Genomic DNA, 22307 nt, shown 5'->3' with positions numbered 1-22307 from the left:
AGCAGCCAAGCTCCCAGGGATCGTGGAGGCACATGGTGATTGCAGACACACAGGAAGGGCTCTGCCACTTGTCTTCCCAGCACTTGAGAGCTGGATTTTCCTCAAGGTGATGTGAGCAACAATCTACTGTGTTGACAGAACAGATAAGTATTTTCAGAGCAATTCAAGAACTTAGACACCAATGTCTTAGGAAAATCTGTGGGCTAAAGCTTCAGAGTTGAGAAAAGCCTAAATTGCTTTTGAAAATGGGACTTGCCTTTAAGCAGAACCATGCCTGACTAGCTCTAGCATGCTGACAGCAAGTCTGAGAGACTTGCCCAAGTGCATGAGAAGGCTGTGGCAGAGGTGGAGGATGCTCCTTCTTGACCTATAACTGAAGCCATGCTTTCTCTCATTTGCTCCTTCTGGCCTGTGGTTTGTGGAGCACTGCAGCCACCTCAGTATGCTTCTGCAATGAAGTGATCTCTTTAGACACTCTAGAGGAAACAGTATGGAGAGTTATATGCAAATAAGATGCTGTCTGCAGCTTCCTGGTGCAAGGCCAGTGTAGCTCTCCAGGCAGCAGATTGCAGAGTACACTGAGAACAACTGACAAACAAAACGTCCAGCCAAAAGCTGAGGAACTTTCTGGGCGAGACTCTGGGATTTCGTTGTCAGCTTCTATTGTTCAGATCTGATTAAAAACAAACTGCAGGAGAAAGACCACGTGCTTATCAGACACCCCTGCAGGTCACACCACTAGAAAGCCATTCCACTGTTAGGGATGTCGCCTGTTTGGCAGGAAGAGAGTGTTGGATTTCACTTTTATTTGTAGGCAGTTTTGAAAAGCATAGGATTATCAGGGATGGACTAGGTCCTTTGCAACTTCCAGAAGAGTTTCTGTCTCATTGCAGCCATTCTGAAGAGGAAGAGGAAAAAAACTTGTACAACACATTTCTGTTTTCCACTAATAACTGTGTTTGGGCCTGACAGCCAGCCAGCATCAGTGAGAGTGTTTCCTCTGAGTTATCTGAGCTCTGATGCTCACCTTTGCTTTACATTGGCTGTACTATTCCATTAGCATTTAAAGACAGTGCTGCATGTACAAAGGAGAGGGTTTATACTCATAGCCAAAAGAAGGACGTGGCAAGAGAAGAGGAAGAGATAAAGAGTACTTACACACCATTTTTATTGAAGGGACCAAAGCACAGGCACAGTAAGACTTAGACACAGTCACTTAGAAAATCTGCCAATGTGGTGAAACAGATCTACCACCTCCCATTGCCAAGCCACCATATATTTGTGTTCCCTCATCAGACTGCCATAGCCCAATGGCCACCACTATAGAAGCTCCTGATCTATATTCTAGTCTGTCATCATATTTCAATCTAGGTAAGAAAGCTTCAGTTACATGCTGCTTGTTAGTAAAGATTTGGACTTAAGGCAGGAATAGACTTTGGAAGAACTGTTGATGAGGGGGCATCTGATTTGCCTAATTTCATTCTTGAAGCTCACTGGAACTGGTAAGATAAAAGTCAATTCCCTCATCTTGCTCTGAAGACCCCTCTCTGTGTTGTCTTCAAATGCATATTGAGCCTGCCCTCTTAAACCCAGACTGACAAACGCTGGAATCAGTGGAAATTATCATGTCTTCAGAAGGTTTTGCATCAGGCCCCGTATTTTTTCCCTTCTCTTCCAGCAGTCAGACAGTAAAACACTTTGTCACAAAGTGCAGGATGACTATCTGTTGTTTCTTGGGAGTTACTGCGCTGTGTACCAGCTACACTGAAATGTGTAGGACGTGTTTGTGTTTGACTTCTGCTTTTTATAGGGACAGACTCCAACAGCTGCATCTCCCAGAAGCCTCTACATGCCTTTTGATTAAGCAGCAGGAGCTCTGGCTAAGAGCAGGGCTTCTTGACTGACAGTGTTTTATTTCTACAGCTGAGAGCTGCTATACGGTCCTGAGGTGTTCTGGTTTTCTCTGAGTGAAAATAGAAAATCTGACAGCTACTTTGCAGAAACAGTCCTGAAAGAGGGTCAGTGCAGTCTACACGCCCAAACCCAGGTACTCTGAATTCCTTGCTAAGAATAATTTCTGACAAGCTGTATATTCCCACAGAGATCCTCTGACCGTGTTGCAGTACTAGGGCTGCCACACAGCGTAGTGCCATTTGTTGTTGCTAAGGCAAGGCAGAAGCAAATTATCTCCCACCAAAACAAGGAAAAGGCCAGCGTGGAAGCGTGCCTCAGAAGCATCTCTCTTTGTCTAGCCGTTTGTATTTAGGTCTCCTGAATGATCATTTTCACTTAATTCTCATTCTTTTCAAACCTCTATCACTTCTGGGACTGGATATTTGTCTTGCACTGTTGTGTTTAGAGTGAGAATAAATTTGGTAAGAGATAAATCCCCTTGCATTCTAGCCGGTCCTCAGAGATTAGAGGGGCTAGGGGCGGCTGGACTTATCCCTTAATAGGTATGCCAGTTGGAGCCATAACAATAGGTCTGACCCGGATGCCCGAACAGCCTGTATGCTGTAGGTCCGGTTGTGTTCAAAAGAAGCCATCAGATTCACGAATAGTGCGGATTAGTGGTCGTCACTATAGGTCTGACCCAGCCCAAAGTCTGGTTATTTGTCTTGCAAAGACTGGATATTTGTCTTGCACTGTTGCATTTAGGGTGAGAATAAATTTGGTAAGAGATAAATCCCCTTGCATTCTAGCCGGTCCTCAGAGATTAGAGGGGCTAGGGGCGGCTGGACTTATCCCTTAACAGGTATGCCAATTGGAGCCGTAACTATAGGTCTGACCCGGATGCCCGAACAGCCTGTATGCTGTAGGTCTGGTTGCATTCAAGAGAAGCAGTCAGATTCACGAATAGTACGGTTTATTTTCATGCAACATCTGCAGATTCTTTAAGATTGTCTACGATAAATGCACAAACTGCAGGTTGGCTCTATAGCACTACACAAAAGAAAAACGATTGCAATCACACACACACAGTTCCTGGGGATACACTCGGCGTAGCCGAGGGAGTCTTACCAAAAGGCGTCCCTTCTGGGGGGGGCGAGAGCACAAACCCGTCGATCTGTCCCTCCATTTTGGTGTCGGATTATCGTCCCTCCAAGTTAGGTACAAACCTGGGGTTCTATTTATTGTAGTAGGTATGGTGAGTGGGTGGGACTGTAGTCAAATTATTATTCTATCATTAATACGTAATTAGTTTCATGGTGCCAAGGGGTACGGCTGGTTTTTGTGGGAAAAAAAGTGAGGACGGGAAGCAAGGCCAACTTGGTACGATGGGTGCAGCTGGGTTGTGTGGGAAAGAAGGGAGGATGAGGCACAGTGTTGGCAGGTTGCTACAAAAAATCATATTTCGAGGAAACCAAGCAGAACAGGAGATAAATCTGTCCTTGAAGTGAAAGAATGGGACCGCGCGGCCTGCACCCCGCTTCGCATTCCTCCTTGGCGCCACATCAAACACAAATCACTGGACCTCCGTCCGGTCCTGTGTTTATTCTGGGCGCTCTGTGTCAAGAAAAATGTGTGCTTCGCAGATTTCTCACTGTTTTGCCTTCCTCACGCTTCCAATACCTAACATGCACATACACAGACATTGAAGCAGAAACATTTTAGGCCTGCAAGAGGAAGAACAGAGAACTCGGCACCTAGCATCAGCATTCAGCTTGCAGAGTTAGTAGAAAGAGGTGGGCACCAGAGGAAATACACAGGAAAATCTACTCCGTCTGAGCAAAACTGTAGGTTGCATATCAAGCTGAAAGGTTCCATATATGAATCTGACTGGCATGCAGAGTAGTTCCCTTCCAGCCTGCACCTAGGTTTCCCTCTTCTAGAAAGGCTGCAAAGGATGGAAGTATATGCCCAGGCTGAACTATCCCTTCTCTCTCTTTTCACTGACGTGATAGCACAACAGTGCTATAGGGTCTGGAGCCTAAACTTTGCTCAGATAATCATACTGGATTTGAGTCAGAGCAGAAATGTTACCTCCTTTTGTTTCCTTACTGTGTCAGGTCTGGAGGTGTTTGCAGGTTGCTATAAAACACCATCAAAATGAAAATTGTAAATATTTCTGTTTGAAGCACTGAAGGTATTTGCCCTATGTTAATGTGTTGGGCCGGCACTGGAAGAGACAGCCCTTAATTAGAATGTAGTGAAAAATATTACAGATAGTGCCTATTTGTGCAGTAGTTGGTAAATCTAGAGAGGATAATGCTCTCCATATTGTATGTTCTTTGCATATACAAAAGCTTAAGAGACAATTACTTGACAATTTCTATGTACCTTGCAGGAAGCATTCACCAGAAACCAGTGATGGGAACAATCAAGTTCCAGGCATGGAGCCAATATGCAACTGTTTTTTACAGTGTGTGATCAATTGCTGATAAATCTGATCTATATAAAAAAGGTTTCCAGGCACATACTAAAAGCTCTTTACAAGACTTGACCCGTGATCTAACAACCAGAAACTGAAAGTTCTGTTGTTGTTTGTATCACAGTAATTACAGAGGCTTAGGCATCTCTGTGCTCTGTATGTAGGCAAAGAGGCAACCCTTCCTCCAATAACTTATCAGTTAACAGACATGGTACAAAAAAGGTTAATACAGCCCATTTCTGAGACCAACTCACCAGATAAGGTTCTGTTTACTTATTTTGAACTGGTTGATAAGTTAACTCTAAAGCAGAAAGCTGTTTTCCAAAACCGTTCAAGCAAGAAAAGCAGATAGAGTGATTTCAGGGATTGTAGTTTCACTGTAGTTTTATTGCCAGCTGTGTCTGTATTTCAAGGTGCACTGTCTGGTTTCCAGCTCTGTAATAACATTCGGCCAACAACCCTATCTTCAAAGAAATTATTTCAGCCAAAGACATAAGAGTTAAGGCAATGTTTCAGACATTCTTTGTTCAAGTGTCACTCGACTCTGAAAAAGCTACAAACCTTCAGAAAAATGTCAGATCTGTGGGACGTGAATTCTTCCTGCTGTGTTTTGTGTGGTACCCTACACCATGGGTTTGGGGCTCAGCCAGGCCCTACTGCAATATAAGTAAGAGAAAAAATGATTGTAGAACAGGCACTTACAAAGGTTAAGCCATATCAAGAGAGTTCATGTTCCCTCAGAATTAGCACAGTTTGAGATGTAGTAGTCCTAATTCAGTGTATTAAATGTGTCTACTTCAGGCACTAACTTTGCTGGGACTGTTCATATCAATAGGCATCTGTGCTGAATCAAAGTAGTAGGCCAGTGCAGTAAAGAAGAAAAATATCCTCAGCCCTTATGTTCAGCAAGGATTGTCTCCTGTTGTCTGGCATTTGACAACACCTCAGAGACTTGGAGCTGACAAGGGATCGCCATACAGAAAATCCAAGTATCCATTTATTCATGTTCCTTTCACAGCATTTACAACAAGCACATCAGCATATCATCTATACATCTGCCCTAACTTTTCTGGAGCTCTAACATGTTTGTATCTAACCAGATCAAGCTTTAAAATTATAATATTCTACCTCTAAATAAAATTCCTGGCATGACAGAACCTGAAAACCCTGAAATTGGTGTTGTTGAGATTCTTGCATTGCAGAGAAGGTATTTTGACTGGTGGGTTTGATGCAGTGGTATAGTAAGTGATTCCTGAAACTAACTGCTGATGCTTACTGGTCATTCTTTAAAGTTTTAAATTCAAAGTGAGACAGCTTTCGGGAAGATGTGCTGAAAAGGTGAAGGAAAACATGCTGCATACATGGGTGAACATGTAGTGGACTCAGTGTGTGAAGTTCAGATTAACAGTGTGCTTTTGGCTTCAAACTCAATGAGTCAATGAAGATAATCGCTAATCTGGAGGCATTTCATTACCGAGTCCCTTCATGGTGCCCTTTTCTTTGCCAGCCACTGAGCCACTGTAATGTGATAATTCCACTGCTGACAGAGCCTAAATGAAGCCAGCCAAGTTATAATGTGTAATAGGATTTCCTGTAAGCTTCCTCAGGCTGTCCTCATCTGTATAACTAGAAGTCCAGATAAACCCATTTATTAGGTGCTGTCATGGTTTAACCCCAGCTAGCTATTAAGCACCACACAGCTGTTCACTCACTCCCCACCCACCCCAGTGGGATGGGGGAAAGAATTGGAAAAAAGAAAAGTGAAACTCATGGGTTGAGATAAAGACAGATTAATAGGACAGAAAAGGAAAGGGAAAATAATAATAATAGAATATACAAAACAAGTGATGCACAATACAATTGCTCACCACCCACCGACTGACACCCAGCCAGTCCCCAAGCCACGGCACTCCCCAGTCAACTCCCCCCAGTTTATGTACTGGGCATGACATCATATGGTATGGAATACCCCCTTGGCTCATTTGGGTCAGCTCTCCTGGCTGTGTCCCCTCTAGCTTCTTGTGCACTTCCAGCCTTTGCTGGCAGGACAGTATGAGAAGCTGAGAAGTCCTTGAGCTACTAAGCACCCTGCTCAGCAACTATTAAAACATCAGTGTGTTACCAATATTATTCTTATCCTAAATCCAAACACAGCACTATACCAGCTACTAGGAAGAAAATTAACTCAATCCCAGCTGAAACCAGGACAGGTACCTAAAGAAGCAGTTAGGAATCAATTTTATAAATAATCTAAGGAGGTGCATCATCTTGCTTCTTAACTTTCTGAGGCACTTTTGAAATACTTCTGTGGTACCAGTTCATCCTCTCAAACTTCAGACACTTCATTTAGGCACTAGGACAGTGATGTAGTTGCTTAGATTCCCTCTGTAATCTCCAGAAGACAGAAAGACCTCTTCAGGGAGTGCTTCCACCCATCTCTGTTTCAGTCACTCTTTAAGGGTGCCATTATCTCTCCACTGAATAAACAGAAACCCCAGAGTGATCCTTCTACTAATGTAGGTGTGTGAGGGGCCTATCACTAAGTAGAAAAACCCTGGATCTAGGGTTTCTCACTGTACCTTGAAGTGTTTTGAAAATGTGGTCCAAGATTACTTCTTCCTTGAGAAGCACAGGGGTTCATGCACTCACTTTGACTCAAAGAGAACATTGGCTTCAACTTAAATAGGGGCTCTAACACTCACTGTTGCTCACCTGAGGTGGTTGCACTGCATAGGAGTAGTCATTTCTCCAAAGCTTGCATAAAGACCTGTTAGCTCTTTCCTTGGGGAAGAGGGAAGGGCTTAGAACTATATATAATACTCTCATTAATATTGCATTGCCTTGCAATAGCACTGAGCCCTGCCCCATACCTAAATAATGCTGGTCCCATTAAAAATTATGGGTACATTAAAAAAACGCTGGAAGGCATTAATATTTATATTACCCTTAAAATGCACATAAGCAGGTGATGACAGCAAGTTTTCTTTCTCTGAGTATAGTATGCTTTCCTTTTGCTGAGCTGAATTCCATAGCACTGCAATCACCATTCTTGGAAACTTCTGTTTTTGAGGGCTGGCTGCTGTCATTGCCAGGTTGTGCTGCTAATTGACTTGCATGCTCCGCTTTTGTTTTTATCCTTCGAACCTCTGTATGTCATTAATGCTGTCATCTCTGTATGTCATTAATGCTCTCACCCCCAGCCTTTGTGCTTTGAATTCAGAGCAGATGATGATAGAAAAAGCTGTAAATTACATGACCTACAGCAATGCCCTTTCCTTATGAGACAGTAAAAACATCCCCAACAATTTACTTAGGAACTTGTCAGTTTTCTTTTATACTTCATTCATGGAGCATGTGTGGGAATAAAGCACATCATCTCCACATCTAATACAACCATAACAGAAATACAACACAGACGTCAGATTTTGCAAATGGATTTTTTCCCGTTTACCTCCATGCACCTGTCCTCATCAAAACTTTCCTTGACCTCCTGGGAGCCCTTTGCTTTCACACAAAATGGAGGCAAAAATGACGCTGAGTTGAAATAGGACTCCCATTTTGTGCTTGTGTCAAAAGACTGTCAGCTAGGGAAGAAGAGGGTATCTGGTTCCTGGTGTCGCTCTTTATACCAGGAAGCTGAATTAAAAATCGTCACTGCTGGAATAATCTCTGCCAGCCTCAGCTGAGAGGACTGGCAAAGAGGGAGGTACACACTCTTTGGAGACAGTAGCCTGATTATTTTCATGTCAGTGATACACTGAGTGCACTCAGTTTACCAGGGAATAAACAGAGCTTTCAAGGGGATGGGGACAGCTGAGGAGAATACTCTTTTGATTTACATCTTCCAGCACTCGTCACATGGATAAATGCTATGAAAGCAGCATGTATATGGAAGATGTATATTGCAGCTGAGAAGATATTACGGATTTCTTTAAAAACTCAGTTTCACAGGAAGAATAGACCCAGTGTAACAAAGCACTTTCACAGAGAATGGTTCTCACTCTGGAAGCTGTTAATATGGTGAGATACAGTTGTTAACAAGCCAGCAATACTTCAAAATGCCTGACTGCCTATCTAAAAGGAAAACTTGTGGAGTTAGAACCCTCAGAGGATACGCAGTGTATCGGTATGTCCTTATCAGTAGCTTGTCCATATTTGCTTTGGACTTGTTTGAGAGTAATTGTTTAGGGGTATAACTGACTATTTTGTTTCTGTATTTTGGTTCACTTTAAAACGTGTACCCGCTTCAGGCTCTGGTTCATCAAAGCCCAGCAAGGTGCCCTGTGTCTGTAACATCAGGGTAGTTTTTATTCGCTCTTCATCCTACACCCCTCGGTGCCTGCATGAGCCCGTACCCCGGCCGCAGTCTGGCGAGGGCCCGCTGGCTCTGCGGCCGTGCAAATGCAGGCACGGGCAGTGGGAGTGCAGCTGGCTGCTGTCATGTGGCTCCAGGAACAGGAGCTGAATTGAAGCATGAACCGAGAACAGTGTGGCTATAGCCACTATGTCTGTCATGAGAATCTCGCTTTTGAGGGTTTGGTTTTGTTCTTAATCTTTGCTGCTGAAAGCTTCTGCATTGGCAGAGAAAAAAATCTGTGGCACTGAGGTCAGCCAGCTGAATTGGGAGGAAAGTGCAGGGGAAGTTCCATGGAAATGATCAGACTTGTACCGCAAGGTCACATACCAAGGGGTTGTTTAGATAGGGTGGATCTGGCATTTTCTGGATACTTGCAGAAATGCAGTGAGCTCATGGTACTCAGAATTATTAATTTGTTTGGGTTTTTTTCTTTTTGAACAGGATTGAAATTTATCAAACATGTTTCATAGCTTTGTCTTATGTTTCCTCTAAGGTATGGGTTACATGGGGGAAGAAGGATGTTAGAAGTAATACCAGACATAATCCAGTTTAGAAGAGCTTTAATAGTCATTAAGAAACATAAAATAACACAGATTCCACAACAAGCATTGGCCCAAATGCGGGACTCTGAAGGGCAAGGCAATGCAGAAAGCTGTGAATAGTATATTGTGTGAATTCCAATGCATTACTTATTTTCATTGGATTTATTGCCTTCAATTTCTTAGTAAACTGTTTACAGAAGTTTAATGATGATTGTGAGCCATACTTCCATCAATATGTGGTGCTACAGAATTGTCTTTATTTGCATTATGTTTCTGCCTATCAAAATAAATTTAAGTCTTACTGTCATGTGATGAAGTTGATATTTGTAACATTATTTTTGTGACAAGATAATACCTTCTTAAACTGATAGTAGGGAAAGAAAGTGAAATAGGTTCATCTAAAGTTCACCATCCAACCTTCTAATTTCAGAAAGTTGACTTTGTAGTAAGAGATCAGCTGTTAAATTCTGTAAACTAACTATGCTGAAAAGTAAAATTTTATTAGAGACAGGCAGGGTTGAACACCTACTATTAACCCACCAGCAAAGCAATTACAATACAGCAAACAAAGAGTCACCTAGCCCAGAATTCAACTTATGGAATTCAGGTATTACTTTCATACCAAGACCACTTTACAAAATCCAGATACTTCAGAAAAAAGAACCTAGCATCAGAAAGTCATGAAGAATTCAAAGTAAAGGTCCCCACAGAAAGCAGCACTTGCTAATAAACACACTCCATGTTAAGCTGTGCAAGCTATGAGAGCACCCAGCATTTGCAAACAAGTGTGAAGGATTACATATTTTTGCAGAAGTTTACTAAAACCAGTTTCATGTACCTAGCCTGAAAAAAGGAAAGGAAAGGAAAGGAAAGGAAAGGAAAGGGAAGGGAAGGGAAGGGAAGGGAAGGGAAGGGAAGGGAAGGGAAGGGAAGGGAAGGGAAGGGAAGGGAAGGGAAGGGAAGGGAAGGGAAGGGAAGGGAAGGGAAGGGAAGGAAAGGAAAGGAAAGGAAAGGAAAGGAAAGGAAAGGAAAGGAAAGGAAAGGAAAGGAAAGGAAAGGAAAGGAAAGGAAAGGAAAGGAAAGGAAAGGAAAGGAAAGGAAAGGAAAGGAAAGGAAAGGAAAGGAAAGGAAAGGAAAGGAAAGGAGGAAAGGAGAAGGAAAATAAGAGAAAAGAAAAAGGAAAATAAAATGAAAAGGAAAGAAAAAGGAAAAGATGGTAACAGCGTTACATACTCCAGAAGTTTAAAAAAGCATAAAAAATTGTGGTTGATATACAAGCCTTCTTTTTGCTAGCTGCAGACTTGACACATTAGTTATTCACATGAAGCCTCTGGAAAAGCAGTAATGTTCTGTTCTTATCTTGAAAATGTGACATATTTTACTGGGTAGAATGAATTGTATTCTAGGCACTTCTTAGATCTGTAGCTGTAGGAAGAGTTTCTGCTTGACACTTTTAATATATCTGCTAGCAAATTCAGAAGCTGAAATGTATAATCCAAGGAACCATGAAGATTTTAAATAGTCTTAATTTTATGGGGTAGTTTAACATCAAGTATCAGAGAATGCAGCTGAAAACACTACTTATCTCCAGATAAGCAATACAGTATTTTTATTTAATTAATGTGTTATGGATCAGTCTCATTGAAGTGTCGCTCTTTGCTTATTCACTAAACAGAGGCACAGTGCAAAACAGCATATGGTTGATGAAGACATCAACTGAGAACTGTAGTTTCCTGTGGTAGAGGGCTATGAAACATGATCTGTTTCATTAAGTGTAGCCTAACTTCATCATAAAAATGTTTTCTGGACCTGAAGAAATATTTGTTTAATGAGAGAGTTAGCCACAATAGGATTTCACAATTTGCAGCATCAGAATAATGAAAAATATCCCTATTGAATGGAATTTCAATATGTAGTACTTCCCTGGATATCACTCAACAGTAAGAAAAAAACAATGCAGAACATGGTATGAGGGGAATATGCCCACCTGATAAAGGTGGCATGGAGATCAGATAGCATGAGATTGGTAATTAAAAATGAGAGGGAGGCCACCAATTTGGTGGGTCAGGCTTTGCACTGAAAAGTGAAATGTATTCAATATTGTCCAAACTAGACATAGCTAAACTCCATTTCCCTGTGCTTACTCACATCTTCACAGCTGTAATGAGCCTTGTGGCTAATGTCTAATTAACAATTAACTCTTGCTGTTGGGATCGGTGTTACAGGAACAGAGGCTTGTCGTGCATGCCCTGAGACCTGGCAGTATAGGGGACTAAAGAAAGTTTTAGGTACAGGCTTGATAGAGGCTAAACACAAGGAAGAACTGTTGAATCATTTCGAGTGAATATCAAGTTCTCCTAATTCTAATAAAGTTCTGACAGTAGTTCTTGAAGAAACCAGTTCTCTGTAGGGCCTTATTATTGTCACATAAGTGTCAGCATTTGGCTGTATTACTTGAACTTTCCAAGCAGAATATATTGGTAGGCAAATGGAATTCACTGGTGAGCATTATCACAGAGGAGGTGCAAAGAGCACTGGATGTTCACTTTTTCTCTAAAATGTCATGGAAATGTCTGGCAGATAATTATCATTTGCTTTTCTACAATAACTACTCAAGACTTTCATCTCTCATTATAAGCACTTGGACTAGGAACTGTCAAGCTGAGTTTATTAATCTTAGTGGATGTTTCTGCTTTAAAGTGCTTCAAATGTGTATTTGAGTGAGACAGGTATCTATCAGAGCAGAAATGTAGAGTCATTACCATCTGAAAGTGTCTCAGTGCAGTGCCTCACTGTTGTTAATTTTAATAATTTGGAATAACTTAAAAAACACTGTGAAAAGTGACAAAGCCGAAGGGCATTCAGCTGTCAAATAGCACAGCTTTTGGAAAGGAGATTGTCCCCCAAAAGAAGAAAAATAACAAGTTCAGGAGTTTTGCAAATGGCATTTCTTGCCATATAGCAATAACAACGCTTCTTCCCAATGAAATAGGTAAGAACTGTAGCTGATGTCAATTGGACTCTGTGTGTCCATACAAAAAGAACTACTGGCTTGTAAGCTGGTGTATATAACAAAAGGAAGAAACATTGTATAAAAGAAGAAAAAGTAATATCAGAAATTTAAAGTCTCATCTTGAAGTTTCAGACTTTGTGGGACAAATGGAGCTTGTCATCAACTTTCATGCCCTGAGATGGGGACTGGGGTGGAGATCAAAGAGGTGCAATGTTTACTGCATCAAACTCAGGCTGGAATCGGGATTTTAATCACATCTTTAATGGAACTTCTAACCTACGGTGATAAGACCTTTCCCTCACTGATTTCTAGCCTTGGTGCATTGAATACACCAGCTCCCTTTGCATACAGATACCTGGCGAACACTGGGGATCCGACACATTGCCAGGTGTCGCATGTGTGTCTGTTAGCAAACACTTCTGTGGCTCTGAGCATCTGTCTCAGAGGGTTTTTTCAGCCCCAGAATGATTCCCAGCAGACAGACAGATGGTACCATCTGTGTAGTCTTCTGATTTCCAGCCTTAGTGCTTGCTGCAATCTCACCGGGTACATCTTGTATTTAGGAATAACTCGTTCACTTTATGCTCTCAACTAATTCACATTTAGAATTGTCCTAAAAATTTCCAGGGCCAGTGGTCATCTCCTTGCCTCTTTTGTGGTTCTCAGGAAGCTTGTTTTGATGGAAATGAGTCACATCCTTAGAGCATGCTTCACTCATTATATTGTCAAAGCAGAAACACAGATAAGGAAAAAATGTACTTGGGGAGAATTACCAGGCTATATACTTAGATGTGACACAGAATCACTTGAATCAGACTTAGAAGAGAAAATGTTTAATAGTTACCATTTCAGTCAATAGCATAGGAAAAATAATAACTCATATTGTGCTGTGATTCTTAACCACATATGTATCTATTATCCTAGACTTATCTTTATTTGGTTGCAGTTTTAAAACTGCATAGTAGCTAAAAATGTGGAGAAACATACTGTACATTCTTTAAGAGGGGCAATTAGTCTCCTGCTAGAGGAATGTCAGATATTGTTTTCCTCCCAATCAGGGCAGTTTCAAGATGAAGCTAAACTGGCTTTTTATTTTCCATCCCTAGTTTCCATGGTAACAGCATGTAATCATCATATTTGTAAATAGCAACTACCCATTTAACTTCACAGCCACTTTGAACATTTTTTGCCACAATTTTAACATCCTTGAAATGTCCAACTCTGTCTTCTTACATTTTTACTGCCAATATATATATTTATTTGGGGATATTTCTGTTTATGAAATCGTCAGTGATGTAGTAGCACTGTAATATCTATGCGTGCAAGTATGTGGGGGGTGTGTGTGTACAGGCATACACACATGGACACATATATTTATAATGAACATTGGCAATGGCACATCCCATTATAAATCTTTATTTTTCAAATTCTTTTAACTATGCCAAGTTGGGGCCACTCAGGTTGAATGCCATTCAGCCCAATTTACATTCCAGAGATTTCTTTTGTGTTGATAATTTGAAGTTTCAGTTAACTTTTTTCAGTTGTAGCCAAGAATGTGGTTGTGGAAGAAAACAACGCTTTGCCTTCTTGGAGAAGATTCTTACAGGTTTTTCGCAAGCCCTGGAACAGGGCTGTAGAGCATGTGGATGATCCCTTGCTGTCACAGACACAACTTTTTGCTGTCCTACTAATAATTAACCCAAATCTGGCCAAGTTTTAATCCTCTGAAAAATTTAATCTCTCATATATGCAATCTGGCCTTCCTAAAATTCATAGCTTGAATTTGCTAACGTTTCTATCTGCATAAAGCAGAGTTTAGTCCCTGAGAACTCCTGCGTGCTGCCTGGCTGCGTGTGCGCCATCCCCGATTGACTGAGCATGCACCAGTCCACTGCTCCAGGGCTGAAAGACACTTGATCTCTAATTGCCCTTGCTTGGGTTCAGTGTAGACTGGGAACAAGAAGGGAAAGCAGAAACAGAGGGGAAGGGAGAAGGACTCTTCTGTGAGACCTGCACATACGGGTAACATTAAACAGGTATTTAAAGGCTTTGCCGAGTAAGAATGCAGTGCATGTTTTTAACAAAGCTGTTTCCCTGAATATCTCAAATCGCATCCCTTGCTAACTTAGTCTCTTTCCCATTTCCACCCCATCCATCCTACATCCCCAGAACACCGCTTTATGTGGAGTTATAAATCAAGAATACAGCTTTTTGTTTTGACCTGAGTAAGTGGTCTGTATCGGAATCTTGTCAGTTGTTTTCCATTAGGAGAAACTGAAAATGAAGTAAGGTATTATTTTGTTGTAGCCCTTTTCCAAAGGAAAAGATCCGTTTCCTTGGGCACAGGAGGAATTAAGCAAAGCCAGTTTCTTTACTTATAGCCTCTAGTCTCTTCCAGTCGGCAGTGGGAGAGACAAGCCATGATCCTAAAGCTAGTCCTTACTGTCACTTTAGCTTTCTCTGGCTCCTCTGTGAAACCCTCTGGTGCTGTAGCTGTCCTGGACAGATGCACACAATGCCATCACACAGTACCAGCCTGCCCGCTGCCGCGGTTGGATGCAGCTGTCAGTGAAATCCCTTTACCCACGCAGCCTGGACTGGGTGGTGGCACTTAATGTTTCCATGGTCTATTCCATAAAGAAATGTGTGCTTCCTACATTTATCCTGCATAAAAGACAACTGTTTATACCTGTGAATTCCAGAACATAGCCCTCACTCACAACAGGACATAATTTTTAAGAAAAAGAAAAAATAGCGACGGAAAAATCCTTGCAGGTACACCAAAGTCAAACAATTACATTGTGCAAAAATAAATGTACTGTTAACAAGAATTACGAGCATCAGATATATTTGAAACATGCTTAAAACTTAGGAATACCAGAAAAACAGTCACATTTTCTCTTTTCTTCCTTTCAGATTCTAGGAAATAATCTGAATTTTTGCAGACAGACTTTTGAACTGAAGCAAATACTTTTTGCTGATTTCTGCACTAGTACTGTTACATAGTTTCCAGTAGGCTGGAACATGGGCAACACAAACTAGTGTCTGTCTGAAAAAGTCTCTGTAAAGCTCCTAAATTCTTGATGCTTGATTTAAGTAATTCTTTCTTGTAGTGTCTGGAGAAATAAACAGAACTGGGAATTGATGACCTTAGTAATAAATAAGACCAAATATACTCTTTCACTTTAGTAATGAACGAATGAAAAAGGGTCCAGAAATTAATAGATATTTTTTAATATATCAAAATTATAACATTATTTTTCTTCCCTTCCGCACAACACAATTAATCTTACTTCTCTGTCTTCTGCAAAACATTGGCATCAAATAAAAAGCAACAGGTCAGTGACAGGGAATACAAATTGGCATCCTTTTCTAAGTGCTATTATTCTTACTCTTGATTCTGGCGAATATAGGGTAAAATTGAATGTAATTCCCTAACACTCTGGGAATTGTAAAATATTCTACTGATACCAGTTTGAATGATGTTAAACATCTATAGCAGTTTACTTATCTTGAAATTGGGAGGGCGGGATTCTAACTAGTTCTATGTAGGATTTATATTGTTAAATTCTAACAAAAAAATTTGACGGTTTTATTTGTAGAGGCTCACCATGACTTAGAACACTATAAAAACAGAGCAGGTGTTCACTCTGCCAGAACAACTGCTAAAGGTCTATAGTTCTGAGAAGTATCCCCTGCTTTTGAAACTAAAGGAGATCATTACAGTGCTTTCAACAGTATTCAGCAAAACTGTAGCTGATGATTTGCATCATTAAAATAAGTCACAACACTAACGAACATTTGTAAAGCCCCACTAAATGCCACAATGAAGTTGTCCTTGCTGTAAGCTCTTACTAACAGAAACATAGGAAATACGTGTTTCCTTAGTATTTGCTCCACCTTTGAGCAACTATATACCTAGTCTACAAAAGCTGTCCACATGTTTATCAATAGGATACAGTGGCTTAAAATCTGCCTCCACTTAGCAGAAAAGAAATCTAGTCAGTAGATTAAGGGTTTTACCTCGTAGGTTTGTATTTATCTGTGTCATGGCAGAGTAGAGTTGAGCTGATTTAGGAGACATTGATATTTACATACATTCCAAATTCTGTTTACTTTCATGTGTGTCCTTAATTTTGTAATACCTTGCTTTCAGGTGTCTGGTTGGGACCATTATGAAGTTGTTATCACGTCTTCTGTTGCCCATTTTCGATCCTCACTATGATGGAAATAGTATTTTTGTCTGGTTATTTAACTACATATATTACTTTTATCATATAGTGCTTTGGAATTAAGAACCAAGTTGACTGCCTGTAAAAAACCCCATGTACGTCCTGGAGAAGGAAATGCGGTGGCATAGCACACTTTCGTTATGTTAGCTATGCATAAAGTAGGTATGCACTGAATAAAAATGCTTCTGATGCCCATAAAACAAAATCAGAAGCAATGGTTCTGCTGAATAATAAATCTTTCGTGTCTGAATTTGAGTTAGATCTGTCCTACAGCTGGTGTCCACATGGACTAGTTTTCTCTGAGGCTTTTGTGTATCTGATGAAGATACCTGTGATGGACTTGTCATTATAGAAAAGCATGTGTCCTATACAGAAATCCTCAAGGAATTAAACTTATAGAAAAAGGGAATGTGTCCACTACTGAGAGTCAGGGATAATGGCATTCTGAGATATTTTCGTATGGTTGATGTGTCAGCAGGGTTCTGGCAGATGTCCTCAGAAAATCAGAACACATTTGGACGTTTCTTCATCTGCGTACCACCCTTTGAATTGTTTGCCACTCAAAGTGTTTGATCAAAAAATACACTTTTGAAGACTTTTCATGATGGAGAGTGTGATAAGGCCTGCAGAGATAGCATTTTGATCTTGTGGAAAAACCTAAGAAGGAGAAGCAGGAGAAGAGCTCCTGAATGGTGAAGAAAAGGGTAGGAATGGAAGAAGCCAGAAATGAGAAATGCTTGTGAATATTTTTATAGCATTTACCAGTCCTATTGAGGGCAATCAAAACTGTCTAAAATCTACTTTTCAATCAACTCTTAGGGGTATTTTTTAAGTACAGTCTCATTTGAGACTGCTGAACAATATAGACAAGCTATTAAAATGTACCTGAATTAACATGACTCTCCACACATCTCCATTGCATGCTCTTACTTGCATGCCAGTAAGTTTTGCTTCCTTTAGAATTTGTATTATGGGTTTAAAATACATAGGCAACACAATTCAAAACCACTAAAAACACCAAAGTATTAAGAAGACAGTAAATAACTATCCATCTGTTTAATACACAAAACTGGAAAAGTTACCCAGATAAAAAGTTGTCACACTATTGCAGTAGCTTCTAATTGCCACTGGGTGGTGGCTCCCCGAGTCCGTAGGTATTGTAGATGCACAGATTTCCAGAACACTTCGAGCAATTCCAGATGAGACAGGTGATAGCAGAGGAAGTTCTTAGTAGTGCAGGATAGTGGAGGGGGGTGGGGGAGTGGGGGGGTGCTGGGTGTTTCAAATATTATGGAATATTCCACAAAACATAGGAATTACTTTTGGAGCAAATACCATCTCGCTGTAGATGGTAACTTTCCCTGTAGTGCCTTTATTGTCACTTCCTCATTGCTAAAAATTGAGTCCCCTCCAACAGATATACTGAAGTATCTAAGGCTGCATCTTCTCAAGCAATTTTTTTGTATCATTAGTGTGGTTACAGCAGTTAAGACCTCTCATCCTCCAGATAGTTCTCTCTCCTCTTACCCAAACAAACCACACTCAGAGGAAAAATATCACATTGTAGTGCTGGAGACAGTATTTCTGAGTCACCATTATACTCATTCCTGTCTAGATATTAATGGTACTGTTCTTTTTGTAATGTAGCTAGAGTCAATGCACCAACTCTCTGTTTATTGTAGTATTCCTCTGCGACTGACCGGCATGATTGATGATTGTCAGTTCACATTTCTGGAAAACGTATTAATATAAGAGGGAGACATCTGAGGATAATTAGAAAAGAGCAAGCTGTCCTACCTGCATAAATGTTAGCAAGCTGTGAATCAATTTGCAATTCTGCTGCAGAGAACATTACCACTTCTACATTTTACTAATGAAACTGTGACATTGTACAAGAGAAATATCAGGTCTTCAGTTCTGTTAGTTTTTAAAAATAATTTCCATCTTTTTGTAATTTTTTTTCAACCACATTTATACAAACATGTATTGTACTGGTTGACAAGGGTTGCACACCATACAACCGACACATAGTTCATATATGACTAGTAACTGCACAAACTAGACAGAGACTCTCTTATATATGTGCGGCCAGTGTGTAAGATTTCAGATTGCTGCTTTGTCATCTCTTTGGTACCAGATTTTTGTTTTGGATTGAGTATTTTTCACCATGGTGTATGGTGTTACACCATGAGACAAGTTTAAACTTACAATCTAGCCATAGTTTAGAGTAGGGCTGCTGCTCAGAATACCCCTGCAGTGCATGATCACCAGCTCTCCCCAGACACAGGACGCTTGGCCGCTGGCCTCCTACCTGCTGCGGTTTGTTTGGTTTTGATGCCAGTATCACTCTCTCCAGCAGCACCCTGGCGTGTGTATTCGTGTGCAACCTAGGATCAATTAATAATGCAGTTGCTGTCACGCTGGCAGTCCACTCTTTGGTGGTATTAGTCACGGTGCCTGTCAAGTAATGGCACTGTTTGTACAAACTTCTCTGGACAAATCCGCTCTGTTCAGGCTGCCTCCAGATGTTTGCAAAGTTCTTTTTCCCTAACAGCTGTTCAACAGTGCTGAGTATTGTCTTGGCTTAGGCCTTTACCACAAGTGCATGCAGCTTCACGTGTCATTTTTTTAAGGACTGCCAACATGAATTCTGCATGGCTGTCGCTTTGGTCTCTTTTGCTGCGTGTTCAATAACATCCATGGTCTCCGGGCAAAATTAATCTACCATACATTGCTATCTTGTCTTGTCCTCAGCAGATACTTTGTGCTTTATCAAAAGGTTAACTCTAGATCTTTTAAAACAAGAAGTCTGTGTGTTTTGTCAGAGGATCAAATCATGACCTTGACAAGTCCAGTTAGGTCTGAGAGTTGCAAGGTTGGCTTCCACCCATCCGTTGGAGGATGGAGAGTTAGTTCGAAAGCTCCTTGACCTAAAAAAACATAAAATCTGTTTAAGCTTGCCTTACTCCTATGTTTCAGTTTTGTACCGAGTGGAGTACTTTTCAGACTCCTAGAAAAGTTTATGGATCTGCCTGCTCTGAGCAAACAAAAACTATTGAAAAAGTAAAAATCTTCCTGAGGAGTTACTGCATTCACAGAACTCCTGTCTGGGTGCCTCACTTAGCTACTGGCACTCTCGGCGGTGCCGTTTAAGCCATCTGTCTTCCTCCCAAGTTTCAGTTTAGACAGATCCTCAACTTCTCCGTCCTGCCACTCGCCCGTTTTCTCGGTGGGGCTCAGCACGCGTGCCGGTGCACCGGGCGGCCTGGCCGCGGTCACTGCACTCGTGTCCGAGCTCGGCCCCGCCGGCAGCCCCTTCCTCACCACCCAGCCCCGCCAGGCCCGGCTCACAGCGGGCACTGTCCCCCCGCCAGTCACCCCTCCCCTGCGCTGCGGGGTTTGAGGGGGTCCCAACCCCACAGGACCCTGCTGGGGCAGGGCCCGGGGCTGCGCGGGTGCTCGGCCCCTCCGCCGGGCCCGCGCGGTGCCCGACACCGTGCAGCGGGAGGGCGGCCGCAGCCACCGCCCCGCCTGACCGGCAGGACCCCGCGCGCTCCAGCCGCGGCACCCAGAGGGAATGAGCGCCCCGGGGCAGCCCTAGCCGGGGCAGGAGCGCGCCGAGACCCGCTGTAACCCCCCACACCCGCCCGCGGGTCCCACCGCTGCCTGACCCCGTCACCGCTCGCCCCGCGCCACCTCTAATGGCGGCGGCGGGCAGCGGGGTCACGTGCTGCGGGGGGGGGGGGGGGGGGGGGGCCAGCGCCCGGGGGCTTCCGCGCACGTGACGGCGGCTTCCGCCCCCTCGGCTCCGTGCGCGCGCCCCCTCCCCCGCGGAAGTGACGTCGGCCGCGGCTCGGTGCGCAGTTGTTCGGTGCGGCCGGGCGCGGAGCAGCCGGAGTCGCCCGGCGGCCACTGCCCCCCTCCCCCCCCCCCCCCCCCCCCGCGCAGGCAGTGCCCGCCCGGCTCCGCCCGCCGCCCCGCCCCGCCGCCGCCTCCCGCACCCGCGCACGGACGGCCGGACGGACGCACAGGCGTAGCGAGACAGCCAGCGACTGCCGGGCCGCCACCACGAAGCGCCGCAGCCCGGTGAGTGCGAGGCGCCGAGGCCCGCTGCGGGTGGTGCCGGCTTCCGGAGCCGCGCCTTCCTCCCGGCCGCGCCGGGCCCGTTACGTAAGGGAGCCCGGGCCCGGCGCCTGCCCCGCGGCCTGCGCCGCCGGCCTCTCGGGCCTCTTAGCGGCTCCCCCACAGCCATCCGGGTGACCCCTTCTTCGGCGGCGCGGCGGCGGTGCTATCCCGGGGCCCGGCGCGGGGGCGGGGGGCGGCCCGGGCAGCGCTGCGGCCGGTGCCGGGGAGAGCGCTGCGGCCCGGCCGGCGGGGCCGCGGGGGACCCTCAGCGTGGCTCGGGGGCTGGCAGGGCTCTCCGCAACAGGTGCCTGAAGTGGCCTTTAAGCGGTGGCAGGTGATGGGCTAGTGGAGGGGGGAGCCGCTTGCCGGCCGCCTCGCGGCACCGGTGTAGGCAGGGCCCGCGGCCGCCCTGGGGCTCGTCCCCTTCTGCTTTCTGTCGCTGCCGGGAGCTCAGGTTACCTTTATGGAGTAGGTCGTTTCTGAACGCGCGGGACGGCTGTAACGCTGTTTTCGTGATGTGGGCTGAAGATTGTCTGATGGATAACTCCATAAAAATTCCGTATAGCGTCCTGAGGGGATCGGGCAGTTGGATTTTCAAAGAACTGGTATCAGTAAGCTTCAGCTGCATGCGAAAGGCTGTGGCTTGCATGTTGTGTCTGCCCCATTACCTTTATATCTGTGAGCTGGAGGAAGGAATAAAATTTTAGCTGTCTTTAGATTCTAGGAAGAGTTGTGAGACAAACAGGAAAAAAAAAGCCTGGTGCAAACCGTGCTTTCAGCGCTTTTCTAGAACGTTTGAAGCCAAACCATAAACACCAGCCAAATGATGAAATCTGTGCTCTGAGAAATGTAAAAAATTAGGTTTTAAGTAAGGGGAGGTATACAGCTCTCAGCATGAGAAGAGCTGGACTTAATTTGTTCTTAAATGTTCAGTAGTAGTGTGCAGGTTACCTCATTTGCCTAGACTTTCTGTCTGCTCTAATGTGATTTTACTGTAAGATGTATAATTGTTAGTGTCATAAAACTTCCATGCTCGGATAATGCACGCTTCCCAACCTGTACATTTGGGATAGTAATTACACACTTTAACTTTCAGGTTAAAAAGCAGGAGGAATTAAGAGGCTTTTGGAGATCTCATCTCAATTTGGAGCTCGTGACAGTTTCGTCTTATTTCAGAAAGGAATGTGGAATACACTGAAATGAACTGGATGAAAAAATGCTTTGTAGGATAAAAATTTACCAAGAAGCAGAGCTTCAGGGTTTAACTAAAAAGTTGTGAATATGATTCCTTCACATAGTGAAGTTTATTCTTCCAAATTGATTTTTCTGTTTCTCATAGTTGATTAACTTTCCCTAAATTTGGCAGTAGGCAGGCCTCTGAAGTTCCTACTGTGGGGCATTGATGATTTTGCTGCGCTATTCCACTTTGAAATAAGAATATACACGATCTCAAAGTTAAGTAGGAGATACAAGGATTTGAGCTGACAACTTCTATCTCCTTGTGCAGCAGCAACAGTAGAAATTGTAGGCTTCAAGAAATGCTGGGCTGTTTGTTTAAACTTTCTATAGGTAGTGGGTTTTTTTAATAAAAAAGGTTTTGATAATGTTCTGATTTTGTTTGAAGAATAGAGCGATGCCACAAGTGTACAAATGAAATTGGTTGACA

General features: G+C 43.1%; 1 protein-coding gene across 2 annotated transcripts in view; it reads left to right on the top strand.

Annotated features, from left to right (window-relative positions):
* Nucleotides 1-22307, top strand: part of FAM168B (family with sequence similarity 168 member B) — a 47706-nt gene that overhangs the window by 3377 nt on the left and 22022 nt on the right. Inside the window, exon 1 of one of the 2 annotated variants that reach the window (XM_074877804.1) lies at nucleotides 20451-20602. The exons of the other annotated variant lie outside the window; for it this stretch is intronic. The gene's annotated coding sequence lies outside the window, so the exon portion shown is untranslated. Of the gene's footprint in view, nucleotides 1-20450; nucleotides 20603-22307 lie in introns of those variants that run through there. 2 annotated transcript variants of the gene reach the window in all.

The sequence above is a fragment of the Strix uralensis genome, chromosome 9, assembly GCF_047716275.1.
Source record: "Strix uralensis isolate ZFMK-TIS-50842 chromosome 9, bStrUra1, whole genome shotgun sequence".
In the NCBI taxonomy this organism is placed as follows: Eukaryota; Metazoa; Chordata; class Aves; order Strigiformes; family Strigidae; genus Strix; species Strix uralensis.
Note: the sequence above shows the minus strand (reverse complement) of the source record. Positions and strands in the feature narration are given on the sequence as shown.